This window comes from Cupressus sempervirens, chromosome 10 (genome assembly GCF_028749045.1).
Source record: "Cupressus sempervirens isolate cs-2001-9-10 chromosome 10, ASM2874904v1, whole genome shotgun sequence".
NCBI classification, from domain to species: Eukaryota; Viridiplantae; Streptophyta; class Pinopsida; order Cupressales; family Cupressaceae; genus Cupressus; species Cupressus sempervirens.
Genome location: NC_143127.1, coordinates 708,215,817 through 708,231,508, shown reverse-complemented (window position 1 = coordinate 708,231,508; position 15,692 = coordinate 708,215,817).

Genomic DNA, 15,692 nt, shown 5'->3' with positions numbered 1-15,692 from the left:
TAGGATCCTCCAATGTCAGGGATATGACAATATTGAAGATACAAAACAATATCATTTAATATAGGAGCATGTTGCATTCAGTTGCACATGAATTTAGGAGTTCATGGCTTCTAGATTTACTTCATAATGGTTGATAACGACTTTGGATTAGCCCACAATGGTAACTTATGATAACAAAAAATTCATGGAAACATTATGAGCTTGAAATAGTCAATCAACTTCTTATCATTACTTTGTCTTTTAATGCTGACTTCTTCCCTTTCTAACTTTCCATTTCTCTGCAAAAAATTAGTGTGCACATGCAAAAATTGCAATACATATCCAAGATAAATTTTATAATAAGTTTTTCTTATATTATCTTTGCTCTTATCACATGGCTATAGGAATAACTACCCAACTAATGCAAGATAGAAAGATGCAATATTTCATTCCATGCAACCATATAATATATATGTACAACATATTCTTTGAATCTTAGAAATGTAAAAGTGGACACACATATAGTTTTATAAATATAGGCTATTTGAACAAGTCCATAAAAAAATCATAAAGCTTCTAGGTCCTAGCCACAAAAACATATAAAAACATGAACCAAATTGGCCTCATCAATTATCACATTTTTTCAAAAAGTTATGTTGATCAAAACAACCATCACTCTTTTAAAATGATAAATTTTCATATATGCCACTTCTAGAAGGAGAAAAAAATGGACTTCAATCACTTTGGAAAAATAATTTAAAAATATTTTTAGAAACTAGAAAGAAAATGCTATAGATCACTAGTTTACATCATCTTCAAATTATTTATGGTTTTTTAGTAATATGCATCTAGAAGTGAAGATTTTTTAAAAATACCTATTTTAGTGTCAAATTTGGCTAAAAAGTGTGAACCACTAACCATAATTGGGAAATGTAAATTATTTTAGTGACTAAAAGACAAGATAAATGTTAGGATTCACCTTGCTTGTATGTATGCAAATGTAATGTAGATCTTGAATTAGGAATGTAGGGTATCTAGAGTCTTTGCAAAAAATCTATAATAATCCCATCATGGTGCCATGGATATAAAATTTTATCAATGAATAAGATGATGAATGCTTTAATGTAGACCTCTTCCCTTGATGGCCAACAATAAACTAGATCTTGAAGAGGAAATGCTCACAAAGAATTCTCCAACACTAGATTGAAATCTCCTTTCTTAAATGCTTGAAAGTCTTGAATTCTTGAACTCCTTGAATGCAAGAGGAATAAATATTCACTTGAGAGAAAATTATTGAATTCTTGGAGTCTAATTATGAGTTATATCTTGTGTTATGAAAATTAAGCATCCAATTTTCCTTATATATGAGTTTTCGAGTGGCAAAGTAATACAGGTTGACTAGACAATGATAAAAAAAAAAATTAAACCCTTGAGGCCTTTCAAGCCCTAAGATCTAGATTTATTGAGGACTAGGTCAATTTGGGTTGACTTGTTCTAGGAATAGGTCAACCTAGTCCTAGAGGTCAAGTCTCGGGTGACACAGAAAGAAGGGATAGGTGCCAGAAAGATAAGGGTGGAAAGAGGAAGAAGATAGAGGGAAAAGGAGATCAAGAATAAGCATATCCATAGTCCAAAGAGGGAATTATGAAGAGGGAGCTAAAAGGTCTTAAAAGGAAAGTATATCCATTTTAAGATGGTACATTTAGCCCCCACCTTAGCAAGAGTATGAGGTTCCTCAAACTCATGGTAAATTAGAGCAAGATAAAACAAAAAAATCTTATTGTAACTTAATAGGAAAAGAATCATCAAGCCCCCAATAGACTTGAGTCTCTATCTCATCCCAAATCATAATAAGAGAGATTATAAGCACTACAAGAAAAGGCATAGTTACTTTCCCAATAAGGTTTGTGTGCCTTATAGTGATCCACAAAAGAAAAAGAAAAAAGAAAGGGGGAAGGCCTCTATAAAAGAGAAGGTGATGACATTGAATGGTCTAGAAAGTGTGTGTGGGATGCTAGTCAACCCATTGAAAGATGAAAAAAATGGTTTAGGAAGTGTGTGTGGAATGCTAGTCACTCCATTGATGGATTCAATTTCAAGGGAAATCCATGTCCCAAAAAGAAGAATAGAAAAGCAACCTAGGCATAAGATTGTGTGTCCTTAAGGGATCAAAACAAGACAAGGCTTCCTACACTATTAGTAGTCAAAAGAAGGATAAAAAAAGGATCGATCCTCTAAAAATGTCAATAGTTTAGAGAGAAATTCAAAAATAAAGAGACCAAGCCCCCAGGAAGAAATCCTAGAAACTAGAAGGAAAAAGAAAGAGAGGGGATAAACACAAAATAACAATGCATAAATTTGGGTATAGCTTAGAAATAATACCAAGCACTAAAGGATGAAGTAATCCAAGTTATACATAAAATATATATTCTTATTCCATGGACAAAGGATGAGTGAAGTATATGTCTATATGTTAGAGTGATTGCAAACACTATAATGGGAGAAATAGATTTAATATAAGTGTACATGCATCCACTAAATAACGTTTCCACTAAGACATGTCCCCAAGAAGAGAAACATATCAATCAAAATGAGCACATAACAAAAAGAGAGAGCACAAAAGGGATCTACTAACTTTTGGGTTAGTAAGATCATATGATAATATGTTATATTATATCAAATATGAAACTATCATTGTTCCCTAAAGGAATTAGAACTATGACAGAATGGTGGAAAAGATATAGAAGAGCTGCGAAGAAGATTCTTTTTGGGCCATTAACATGGAGACCAAAAGGAATCAGTGCTACCATATCACAAGTGACTAAGAAGACTACACAAGGTCATTAGTATGGGCAATAACACAAGTATGACATAACATGGAACAACATATAGAATAATAGAGGAATGTGAAAGACAAGGAGATTACTTTATCCTCTTGAGTTCAATGAAGCAACAAGGATCCTTTAAAGAAACCAAAAGACAAAACATAAAACAAAAGCACAACACGGGGAAAAAGAAAACACAAGAACACAAAGACTACTATAATGAATAAAGTCCACATCAAGCATTCTGTGTGCCACTCCCCCCTCCCCATCTCAATCTAAAAATTTAGGGAAAGGATGGTGACTCACAAGAGGGACGATATCTACAATAGTAGTGTTGACACAAAAGCTTATACCCTAGTCTGAGGGAATACTTCTCAGATAGTCCCATGTAACATGGAAACAATCTCAAAAGTGTGGGACTTTGCAACTTGAGATTGAGTCTTTGAAGAAGGCCAACTTCCTTTACTATCAAGATGCACCTAAATAATCTTCAAGAGAAAAAGGGAGAAGGAGTGCATGTAAGAAAAACTACCTAATCTAATTTAGAGGGTGATGCACCAAAATAGTATGTAGGTCTACTTCTTTTCCAATGAATGTACTAAAAATTTAATAGATTTCTCAAAATATACCATTATCTACACCCTTTCAATCTTTATATCATAATAAGCCAAAAATAACTCAACCAGAGAAGGAATAAAATGGTATCACTTGATCTAATTAGTCACCAAGTATGAACATGACTCTATAATATTTTGATTGTCAAACATATTCAGCAAGTGAGGCCATAGGGGTATGCACACACTTGGCTAATAGAGAATGGATACATCAGAGAAAATCTCTATTGAACATAAGCCAAATTATAGAAGAGCTTTGAAACTTTGGAAAGAGAGAGATCTCTAAAAATTAGGAAAAAGAGAACCCCTGAGAAAACAACAAAACCTACTTTTATAGTTCAAGCATAACTCCTGATTGCTTCATAATTTTAATCATGCATTTAAGATTGTTAGAGGATGATTGGATGAAAATTGGGTTATAGATTGGATCTGATACACTTTTAGAGTCATGGAAATCATTAACCCTGACTAGAAGAACCATGATTTTGATATGAAATGACACCCTTAATGCATAGTTGGGCAGATAGATAATGAGGTGATAAGTTTATGCTCCTTTTGTATTTACTAGGCATGGGAAATGCTAAAAGCAATCTATAGATGATCAAAAAATATGATCCTCCATTTAGAATTGTTCCTTCTTTGCTATCAACACACCAATTCAGATGTATCAACATGTCAATAATATTCAATGTTGATCCTATACCTTTCCTGCAATTCTATTGGTTGAAGACCCTTTTCGTTGCCAACTTGGATGAGTGAAACACCTTTATTTTGTTCAACCCAAGGTTCTATGATCTTATGATCATCAACCTATCTTAACATTGGGCCTCCCTTGAAGTCTCCTTATGATCTTATGATCACCATGGTGCTACAACAAATCCTTTATCTTTGTGTTTTCGGAAGAATTCCTCACCTGCACCTATGATCTTATGAAAATCACATACTGTAAGATTGTAATGCTTCTTACCATTTCCTACAACTGTACGCTTTTATGATGTGATGATAGTTGGATATTGTAACATTAGTATCTTTGACAATTGAATCTACAATCTTACGCTGGATCATAAGATCATGGTACAGGAACATGATCATATTATCATAGCTCTAACCTTCACCTTTTGTGATTTGAAGAAATTGGGCCTGCCAGGGACATGTGTCACAACCTCACCATATCACTATGGGTATCCTTCACACAACTTCTATTAGTGACAAAATGATGACCACTTGATCATAATCCATCTGACAGCTTTTAAAACACACCAATTCATGTCAAAACCTATCCAATAGAAACACTACCTTTTACTAACTCATATGATAATCTATCCACCTTGCCTATGGCCCACCAGAAAAGTAGGACCCATACACCATGCATCAACCTCTTGCTATGTCACATAGATTAAAATACACATAGCTTTCCATAATGATATAGTGGGGACTATTGATCTTCTTCTATCTAATGGCTCCAAAACATGCAACCAACCTATTGACCATACTAGAATCCAAACCAATTAGAGCTGGTCTATGTGCCAACCTATCTGACATTGCTCCACCTAACCTAAAAGGTCTTCAATTTTTTGGCCCACCAAATGAATGATGTCACTTGGTCCACATGTGACAATGTCACTTTGTTGCCTTCCATAAAACCCTTATAACTTCCTAAGGTAACAAGATGATTACCTTAGATCTAGAAAGATTAGATGGTGGACAAGAACTTGCTAGTGACTTGTGTTGATTAAAGAAGAATGGAGGCCCTACCTAGATGAGTGACATACTATTACTTTGTCACATGGAATAAAGTTTGTATTTCTTTGTAAGGCAACAAAGTGATATTCGCCAAACTAGGAAGATTTGATGGCTGGGAAAAATGTGAGCTTGTAGAGATATTTAAACATGATTTATCCTTGGGACTTAGGTTAGAACATACATGACCAAAGTATTCTTGCATCCCTTAATATTTTAATTTTCAAATATATGAATGTTAGGGTATGCTTAGACCTTTGAATCCAAATTTTTGTGGGAAGGCATTTTTGGTTAACAATTCTAGCGACATAAGGGGGATGCAAGCCTACTATGCATAAGACCAATGACCTAAAGCATCCATTGGGCTATAGGGTCAAAAAAATGAAAATTTTCCTTGCCAAAAACCATGACATTGAAAACTATGACCGTCTATGATCTCAAAACTTAGCAAAGCTACCTCTATAACAAAACATGTACTTGGCACTTCTTGGAAAGTAGGAACAATGGAAAAGCACTACTCTAGCTATGTATAGGAAATATTGCTTTTTCCTCAAAAATAGGGCTTGAGATACACTCCATTAACTAGAATAGGTATAATTTCACCATTAGACTTGCTTAATTGGAAAATATTAGCCTATTTGCAATTGATAACCACATAGAGACCACTTTGTAATGAGTCAAATTTTGAGTGCCTCCCTAGTTTTTCCTTGTCTATCCCATTTGAGAACAAGATCCCCTTCCTTGAAAACCCTAGCTTTGGCTTTTTTTGTCAAAAGACCTTTTCATCTACTCTTGATGTGTCTCCAAGTTTTGCATAGCTTGTTACCTCTTTTCCTCTAACTCAATTAGTTCTACCAATATGATTTTCGTGTGGTCATATTCTTCTAGCTCTAATTGATGACCTAACATGAGAGAGGGGAACTCCAATGTGATAGGAAGCTTGGCTTTTTTTCCATATACTAGCATGAATGGAGAGTTCCCAATGGCCCTCTCAGGTGTAATTCTATTAGCCTAAAGGGTTGTCTTTAACTTGGCATGCCAACACCTTTGATTATCTTCAATTGTCCTCTTTATGATTCTGACGAGGTTCTCATTAGATGACTCAGCCAATCCATTTACCTAAGGATAGTAGTTCAAGGATGTGCTCGAGTAGATATTATGGTCAACTATCCATGCACAAATCTAAGCTCCTACAAAAGATTTTGCATTATCTAAAATAATGGTTAAACGGACACCAAATTTGGTTATAATTCCATTAAGGAAATCAACCACAAAAACCTCTGTTGCATCCTTTAGAGCCACAACTTCTATCCATCTTGTGAAATAATCTATGGATACTAGGATCCACTTGTGACCAATACTAGAGGGTGGGTTTATTGGACCAATAAAATCCAAACCCCATTGAGTAAAAGGTTGATCAACCTAAATGGGATGGAGGGGAAAGATGACCAATCTTTGCTTCCCAGAAAAGAAAGCACATTTCTCACATTTCCTTACCCATTTATAATAGTCATTAAATAAGGTTGGCCAATAATAGCTAGCCTGACTCATTATCTTCATGGTAGTAACTCTGGCTGAGAAATGACCACCATTAGGAACATCATGAAAATATTTTAGCAACCTACTAACCTGATCAGTCTAGATGCATCTTAATAAGACTCCATCAAAATAGTTCTTAAATAATATCCCATCCACCAAGACATAGGGAATAGATTCTAACTTGAATTATCTCCTCTTTATTCTATTTAATTCTTGAGGATACCTTCCTTCTAGCAAGAAGGTTGTCATATTTTGCGACCAATTAGATTGGCCCTTATTACCTACTGGTTGCTCACCTTGAATCAATAGGGTAGCCTCCTCGAGTATCTCAAAAGATGAAGCCATATGCTAGCAAAGTCCTTTACCTCTTATCAGCTTGGTGATCTTGATATCAATGTCATATTCCATGACCTTAGTAATCCATCTTGTAGGGCCCATTTGCTAAAACCATGTGCTACCTAACCCACTGACCCCACATTTAATATTGGGCATTTAATTGTTTTCCCCAATATTAAATAATTACATGAAATATTTTCACAATGTTACAATACAACTCATCAAGAATATTCCATGGGAATCTTTACATGTTGCACGTCCATCTAGGTACAACATTACATAATAAAAATAAAATAATAAAATAACAATATTATGCAATGTGTGCAACACCCATTATCTCAACAATCTCCCACTTGTTGTATATATTGCATAGGGTCAATCCATAGCCACATAAAATGAACAAGGGAACAATCCCTCCCAGCACATCCACCATCATGGATCAAAATAAACCAAGTGCTAAATCCTGGTACCCGCAACAAAATCAAAGTATCCAGCATCTCAAACATGAATGATCTCACCTCCTATTATGCCACTCCCACTAGACATACATAGAAGCCATCCAAAAAGAAAACCACCCAACCTGTCGCATTAGAAGATCATAAAATCCTGTACCAACTAAAATTCCAAGCACAAAAAACCTAATCCAAAGGTAATCACATGTATCCATAGTTTTCAAAATATCCATAGCTGAAATAGCACCCACAACAAAGTGCCAAACCCATCCAACTATCCATACCTCAAAGGTATAACAAGTGAATCTCATATCACCAACATATCCAATCTATAACCTACAATCACAAGCCTCAAGAGCAATACCTGCCACATATATACCAAGAAGCTCCCACTGCAAAAGATAATGTCAAATCTATAACCAATCCACTCAACACATCTCAAAGAAGTGAATCCATGTAGTATCAAGGACATCCACAATACATAAACTAATATCCTACAAGAACAACTCTCATAACAAGTCTCCAATGCTCTCCCAAATTCTCCACAACCAACAGAGGAAAGAGAAAAAGGAATAACCATGTCATCTCTCACATGACATAAATGAGCACAAACCAGTGATCACAATCTCCAACCAATCTCAAATCCAATGTAAGCAAAACTGAACATCCAGGAAGATAACCAAGACCAGAGAAACCATGCAAATCATAACCTGTATCATGTCCTTCTACACACACCTCTAGATGTAAACTGTGCAAGTTAGATCTCCTCCATAAAACCCCAACAAGAAGCGTCAACAACACCCAAACCATACCATATAACTAATCATGGATGTAAGCCTCTCACAAGAAGATCAAACTCATAAACCATTCCTAAACCAAGGAATAACCATTCCTAATCCAAGGAAAATGCCCAATATAAAACCATCTCCCAAACTCAACCAGCATAATAACATATGCACATGGAGATAACCAATGCTAAACCATCTCTCAAATGAACCCTCCAGAACTAACTCATGTACCATAGCTCAAGATCCATATCCATGAAAGACAAGCATAAATATAATGCAACTGAGAGAAACAATGGGCTATACCTCTCAAGTAGCAAACCGCCGAGTAGACCAAGAGTAGGGAATGAGAATGCTCATCAAGATACCCAAGTCTCCAACCAAGACTCATCTAAGAACAATCTCCTCTCAAGTCCATATCAGGTGACTGCCCCTCGGACTTCCTGCTGAAACCATCAACTGTCTCAACAAATACTTCTCTAATCCAAGAGAAATCAGCGTCACCACCGTCTCTAAGTATCCATGAGCACTTGTAACCAATCAATCCACGCCAACTCCAAATGCAACATAGCAATATCATGAAGTATCCAGCTTATGATCAGTGTACTCAATACCAAGAAACTAAACCAAGATCAATGTCAAAGTTCCAACCATGGCCTTAGGAACATAAACATGACAACATGATCTTACCATCTCAACTAAAGAGATAACATGCTCCACATGAACATACTATAACATGTCACAACTCTAAACGTGTATCAAGAGTATACCATGACATAATAATGAAACCATCCTCATACCAAGGATAACATGCCAAATAAAAGCATAAACCACACCTTTGCTAAGAACCCTGTGAGTACTCAAGATGCAACCATCTCCACACACCATGAAGAAAACCATCTCCACATACCAGGAAGAACCATCTCCACATACCATGAAGATAACCAAGAACTCCATGAGTCCTCAAGATCTAACCATCTTCACACACCATGAAGATAACAAGTGCACCATGCAAATGTCAAAGACACTTCTGCAGCAACAGATCTAAGACAAACCTCCAACATTTGCAAACACTCAATAAATATATCAATGCCAACAAAACTCCCACTCAACCATGGTACCAAGTCACCTATGGCATCATAAAGTCCATCCTCTCCAAACCAAGAAGATATAAACCAAACCAGGAACTAATCCTGCACTGTCACCCCATCACTGTCACAAGCTCCCACTAAACCGTGTATCCAAGCTATCCATGACATCATGATGAAAAACCATCCTCTGACCATGAGAATCAACCAAGGCATCTAACCATCAAAGAACTCAAAGTGCACATCATGAGCTCCTCAAAAGAAACCAAATAACCATGATCCTCAACCAAGAAGATATACCACCATAACTAAATAAAAAATCCAAGCTAATGAACATCAAAGATGTACCTGTATAACCAATCATGTCATGCCAAAATCCATGACACCATGATCACATCCATGAACTGAGCATCTGGCTCTCCAAGTGTCCAACCTGTCAGCATAAAATAGTCAATCACAATCCTCCACCATGATTGTACCTAGTAACAACATCTCATCCCTTCTACATGAAGAATAAAATCAGAAAATCATGTGACTCAGGGAATAGACAACCCAAATCCAAGCCACCAATCTGAATATGCATCAATAATGAAAGATCAATGGGCAAAGACAACCCATACCCAAGCTATAAATGCAACCTGTAAGTATAGACCGCTTGCAACACTGCACAACTTGTAGATCCAACAAGTCATCATGCATATCCAAACCAAACACTGATAACCATATCATCATGAGACCAATTTGAAATATGAACTGAGTATATAATGACATCAAATCTTAAATCTTCAATGCCATAAACTTACAATGTTACCATAGTCAAAATATACCTATAAACTGTTCAGATCAATATATCAACAAATAAATCATGCCAAACCTGCACCAAATCTGAACCAATTGTAGGGCCCATTTGCCGTTGCACCAAAAACCATGACTATTAGTGAACATGGAACACCACATAATTAACCACCTATGGGCAAGGGAGCGCGTCGCATCACCCAACACATCCAACCCTTTTTTCATTAATATCTTTGTTTAGGAGGAAGTCCTTCACACTTGCATGTGGAACTAAAAGTTGGATTTTGTTATGGGACAAGAGATGCCTAAACTTTTTGAGAGCTCTTACAATAACAAGGACTTGCTTCTCTACATAACTATATCTATTCTCATTATCATTGATCCCTTCATTAAAAAAATAAATGGGCTACTCCAAGTTTCTATCATTTAGTTGTATCAAAATAGCTGATATAATTGATTCTCCTCCAAAGGAGTAGAGGATGAAATCTCTGTCAAACTTGGGGTTAACAAGAATGGGGATTGAGGCAATCAATTTCTTGATTTCTTCAAAGTTAGCTTTCCCCTCCTTAGTCCAAGTGAAGTTTAAACTCTTTTTTAACATGGTTGTTAGGGTTTTGACCATAGTAGTAAGGTTTGGAATGAATATCTTTACAAAATTAATCCTACCAAGGAAAATTTGCAACCATTTCTTATGGGCAAAAAATGGGAGAGAAAGAATTGTTTCTAACCTCTTTGGATCTATCCTCAATCCATCTCTTGATACAATATGTCCTAGGAGCTTTCCTTTCTTAGTGGCAAACACACACTTCTTAGAATTTAGGGAAACATAATATTCTCTACATCTAACAAATACCTGCCTCAATTGATCAAAGTGATATGCTACATGTTTGGAGAAGACAGTTATATCATCAAGATACACTAACACAAAATTCTCCATTACACTTTTGAAATGTGGCACATGCATTAGTTACACCAAATGACATCTTACAATAGGCATAGGTACCCCATTTAGTCATAAAGGTTGTCTTATGTTGATTTGATTCTTGGACAAGTACCTCATTATAGCCTGAAAAACAATCCAAGAAAGAAAATCTTTTTGAACCACTAACCTTGGATAGGATTTGTTCCATAGAAGGAAGAGGGTAATGCTCTTTAAGAGAAGCCCTATTAAGGTCTCTAAAGTCTATATAAAGCCTGATTTCTCCACTCCTCTTCCTAATTGGAACAAGATGAGCTACCCATGAGGAATGTTTGATGGGAAGAATGATATTAGCCTCTATGAGTTTTGACAATTTTTTTTTCATTAATGGCTCAATATTAGGATTAATTGACCTTTTTTTTTGTTTAAGAGGCTTGGAATCTTGGTTCGAATCTATAGTATGCTAAAATAAGCTTGGCTCCAAACCCTTTAAGTCTTCATACATCCATGCAATGAAATCATTAAATTCTTGACATAACTTAATAAAAACTTCCTATTCAACTTTAGTACATAGCTTTCCTAAATTGAGAGTCTTTCCATCAACAACAATGATGGGTGTGTAGTCATCTTTACTTGTAGTCAGATTTGAACCCTTGCTCCTTGATCATAGAAGCTAAAAATCCCCTCCAAGGTAATGATACCCTTAGTTAATTTTTTAGAGTTCAAATTCATGATCTGGTCCCCAAATTGACTTTGGAGTTTGGATTAATTTTTTGTAGAGAATTCTGCCTCATTTTGCAAAAAATTTACATTTTACACATCAAAATCAAACACCTACCAATTTGTGCAATTGTTAGAAATAGGAGGTCTTACAATAATCCTAATTTGTTGCCCCTTCTCATCAGCAACATGCTCTAGTATGTCATAGTGGGCACCAATGGCTACAAACCTGTCAGCATATTTGTTCTTGTTCCTTGGAACACTCCAAATATTGAATGTCTAAAATTATTCAAGTAGATCCCATACTCTATGTTTAGATGACTTGAGGAGATTTTTCTTTGTGACGTTTTAGTTCCTAACTTGATTTACACTCAGCTCACTATCTCCATAAGTTCTTTTAAGAGTTTAACACCTCTCTTTTGTGCCAGTTGGAGGCCTTGGATTAGGGCTTCATATAATGCTACATTATTTGTGCAACTAAATTGGAGTCTATAAGAAAAATAATACTTCTCCAATTCAAGAGAGATCAACATAACACCAACCCCTAAACCATTTTTGTTTATTGAACCATCAAAGAACAACTCCCACAATCCATTTGTATCCTCCTTTATTTTTATGAGATTGGGGATAGAAAAAAATTCTTCAAATATACAATAGGTTCCAAGAGATGTCTCTTCAACTTCTTGTATTGGGTCAAAATGATATGAAGTGGTCTACTCATCCAAAAGAAAATCAAGGACCTCTACCAATGAAGTAGTAAGCTCATGGAATGTGCACACTTCTTCCTCCTTCCTAATTGTACAATTCATGTTTATAGGGCTTGGAGTATAAGTTTGTATATGGTTAAGGGCTAAAGGCTTTGAACTTAGGGAATATCATGCTCCATATCTTGTACTAAAGAACATACATGACCAATTTTCCACACTATGACCCCCTATTTGTGTAGTGAAGTCTCTAGAAAGACATAGCAAAATAAGGTTCTACCTCTTCTATTGATATATCTCGGGTTACTGTGCAACCAAGACAAGCATCTAATGCCATCTTGATATTTTTTAGGACCCCTATGGTCTTGATAGAGCTACCATCTAGTTGAAGGACATCCTTGATCATGGGCTCATATTTGATACCAAGGAGATTAGCCACACTTTTTTGGCATTACAGAGCTACTAGCCCTTGAATCTATCATACAATTGTGGACTAGTTTATCTCCTATAATCAAAGAAACATAAAAGGGGGGAGGTCTAGTTATATTGCTTGTCTCTCCTCCCTTCATTGGCTGTAGAAAGCTTGTCACATTCTCTTCTCTAGTTTGGTAATCCTTGGCCTCTATATTCTCTAACTCCTTTTGCAATGGTATGGTGGAAAAAACATCCCACATGGAGATATTTACATTAGTCCTTTTCATTTTATCCACCACATTAAAAAGAGTGTTAACTATCTTGGTTGAATCTTTAGGGATTGCATGCGTAGGTGGTTGAGGTTTAACAAGGTCTTTGTTACTTGTGTTTTGCTTCTACTGAGGAGTAGCATTGGATTGGACATTTATTACTAGTACCTGAGGAAGAAAATTTTAAGTTGAAGCTTGATTGGGTGATAGGGGAATAACATATTTAATAGCTCTCCTTTTACTTCTAGTATAATGAGCTATAGTATCATAGTTGGCATGACAATGTTCCTCTAGTTGATGGTTCATAAAAGAACAATCATTTTGCTAGTGTAAATAAGACACATTAGTAGGCTATCTAACACTATATGATTTCCCTACTATAATACCTTGGGTAGTTAATTCCAAATAAGATTTTACCTTTTGGCACATGCAATGAGCATAAGAATAGCTGCAAGAAGAGTAGAAATCTTTCTCTTGAGGAAAATTGTTTTGGGGAACCAAGGTTATGTCATGATTTGTATTGGTAGTAGAAGCATAACCATTAGATCTATTTTGATTAAAGGGGACATAATTTGGATTTTTTTTTCGAGGCCTACTATTCATAGGGGCTTGATATGCAGTTGAGGAGCCTTATTCACTTGAGCTTGTTGTCTCTCCAAAGTCACCACTTTATTGCTCACCTTTTGAATTATAGAGAAACTATCCTCCAACTTCTTATCTTGAATTTGCAACTTTTTCCCAATATCTTGCATTAATTCCTTCAACTCTCCTAGCTCACTAGATGATGCGGAAGCTTGAGGGGCTAGAGCAAGAGGTTGTGATGTGGAAGATGTGGGAATAGGGGCTATCACTAGTTGATGATTTGGCATATCAGGGAAGAAAGACATAGGAGGCCTTGAAGGTAGCTTTCCTCCTTGTATCAAAATATTCTCTACTCTTATGGAAATCTAATAAGCACCTGATAGAGTATCCCCTCTCATAGTTTGGATTGTAGTGGCAATATCACTATCTAGGGGTCTTAGATAATGCAAGAAGGCATTACTAGGGGTAGGCTTCACTAAAGTTGGTATTCTATCCCATGTTTTCTGGAACCTATAATTGAAGTCATTCATGTATTCATGGGGGGCTCTTTTTATAGTGGTTAACTACTCTAGCAATTTAAGGTAATCACTTTTATCTTCAAAGAGATTGCATAGGGCTGCTCCTAACCCACCCTAATATGTTATAAACCATGTGATAGACCCTAGTACCATTGTATGGATTTCCCTTTTAAAGATGAAGCTAGGAGTCTAACGGTCACATCATCTTCTATAATACCATGGATATTGTAGACATTTGTGACCTCTTGAATGTGTTCTAAGGGAGAGACATAAGTTTCACTAGTAAATTTAGGTATACTTTTAAGTGTAGTTGCCGATATGTCATGTCTTTGGGCCAATAAAAGAGGGATTCCACCATTAAAGGTGGCAAAAGCATGAGCACTAACCATATAAGCAAGCGGTCTATTAACATGAGCTTATGGCTTTCTAGGTTGAGATCTCACAATAAGAGGAGTGGAGATTGATCTTGTAGGGGTATGTATTTCCTTTATACTCCTAATTGGTGATAAAGATACTCTAGTCTTTCTTCCTCTAGGATTTGAAAATGAAATATCTTGGTATTGAAAATTACCTATAGAAGATGCCCTAATTTCAACTTTGGGCATGAATCACAAAAACTATGGTCTGAAACTAGATATAAAATGTGTAGAGTCACCAAGTTCTTTATAGAAATGAGCCTCTTAAAGGCCTAGAATACTAAGAGCAACACTATCTTCTCAACATCAACTTTAAACTCTTCCCTTTTGACACCAATAGACTTGAAATCTTCTTGAATATGAGTCCCATTAGGCATGCCAAAAACTATTGACACAAATGCTTGTACCTTGGTCTAAGGGAATACTTCTCAGATAGCCTCATGTAACATAGAAATAATCTTGAAAGTGTGGGACTTTGCAACTTGAGATTGAGTCTCTAGAGAAGGCCAACTTCCTTTACTATTAGGATGCACCTAACTAATCTTCTAGAGGAAAAGGGAGAAGGAGTGCATGTAAGCAAAACTAACTAATCTAATTTAGAGGGTAATGCAACAAAATAGTATTCAAGTCTACTTCTTTTCCAATGAATGAACAAAAAACTTAATAGATTTCTCAAAATATACCATTATCTACATCCTTTCAATCTCTATATCATAATAAGCCAAAAATAACTCAATCAAAGAAGGAATACAATGGATTCACTTGATCTAATTACTCACAAAGTATGAACATGATTATAAGATATTTTGATGGTCAAACATATTCAAAAAGCAAGGCTACAGGGTTATGCACACACTTGGCTAACAGAGAATGGATACAATAGAGAAAATCTCTATTGAGCATAGGCCAAATTATAGAAGAGCTCTGAAACTTCAGAAAGAGAGAGCTCTCCAAAAATTAGAAAAGAGAGAACCCCTGAGAAAACAACAAAACCTAC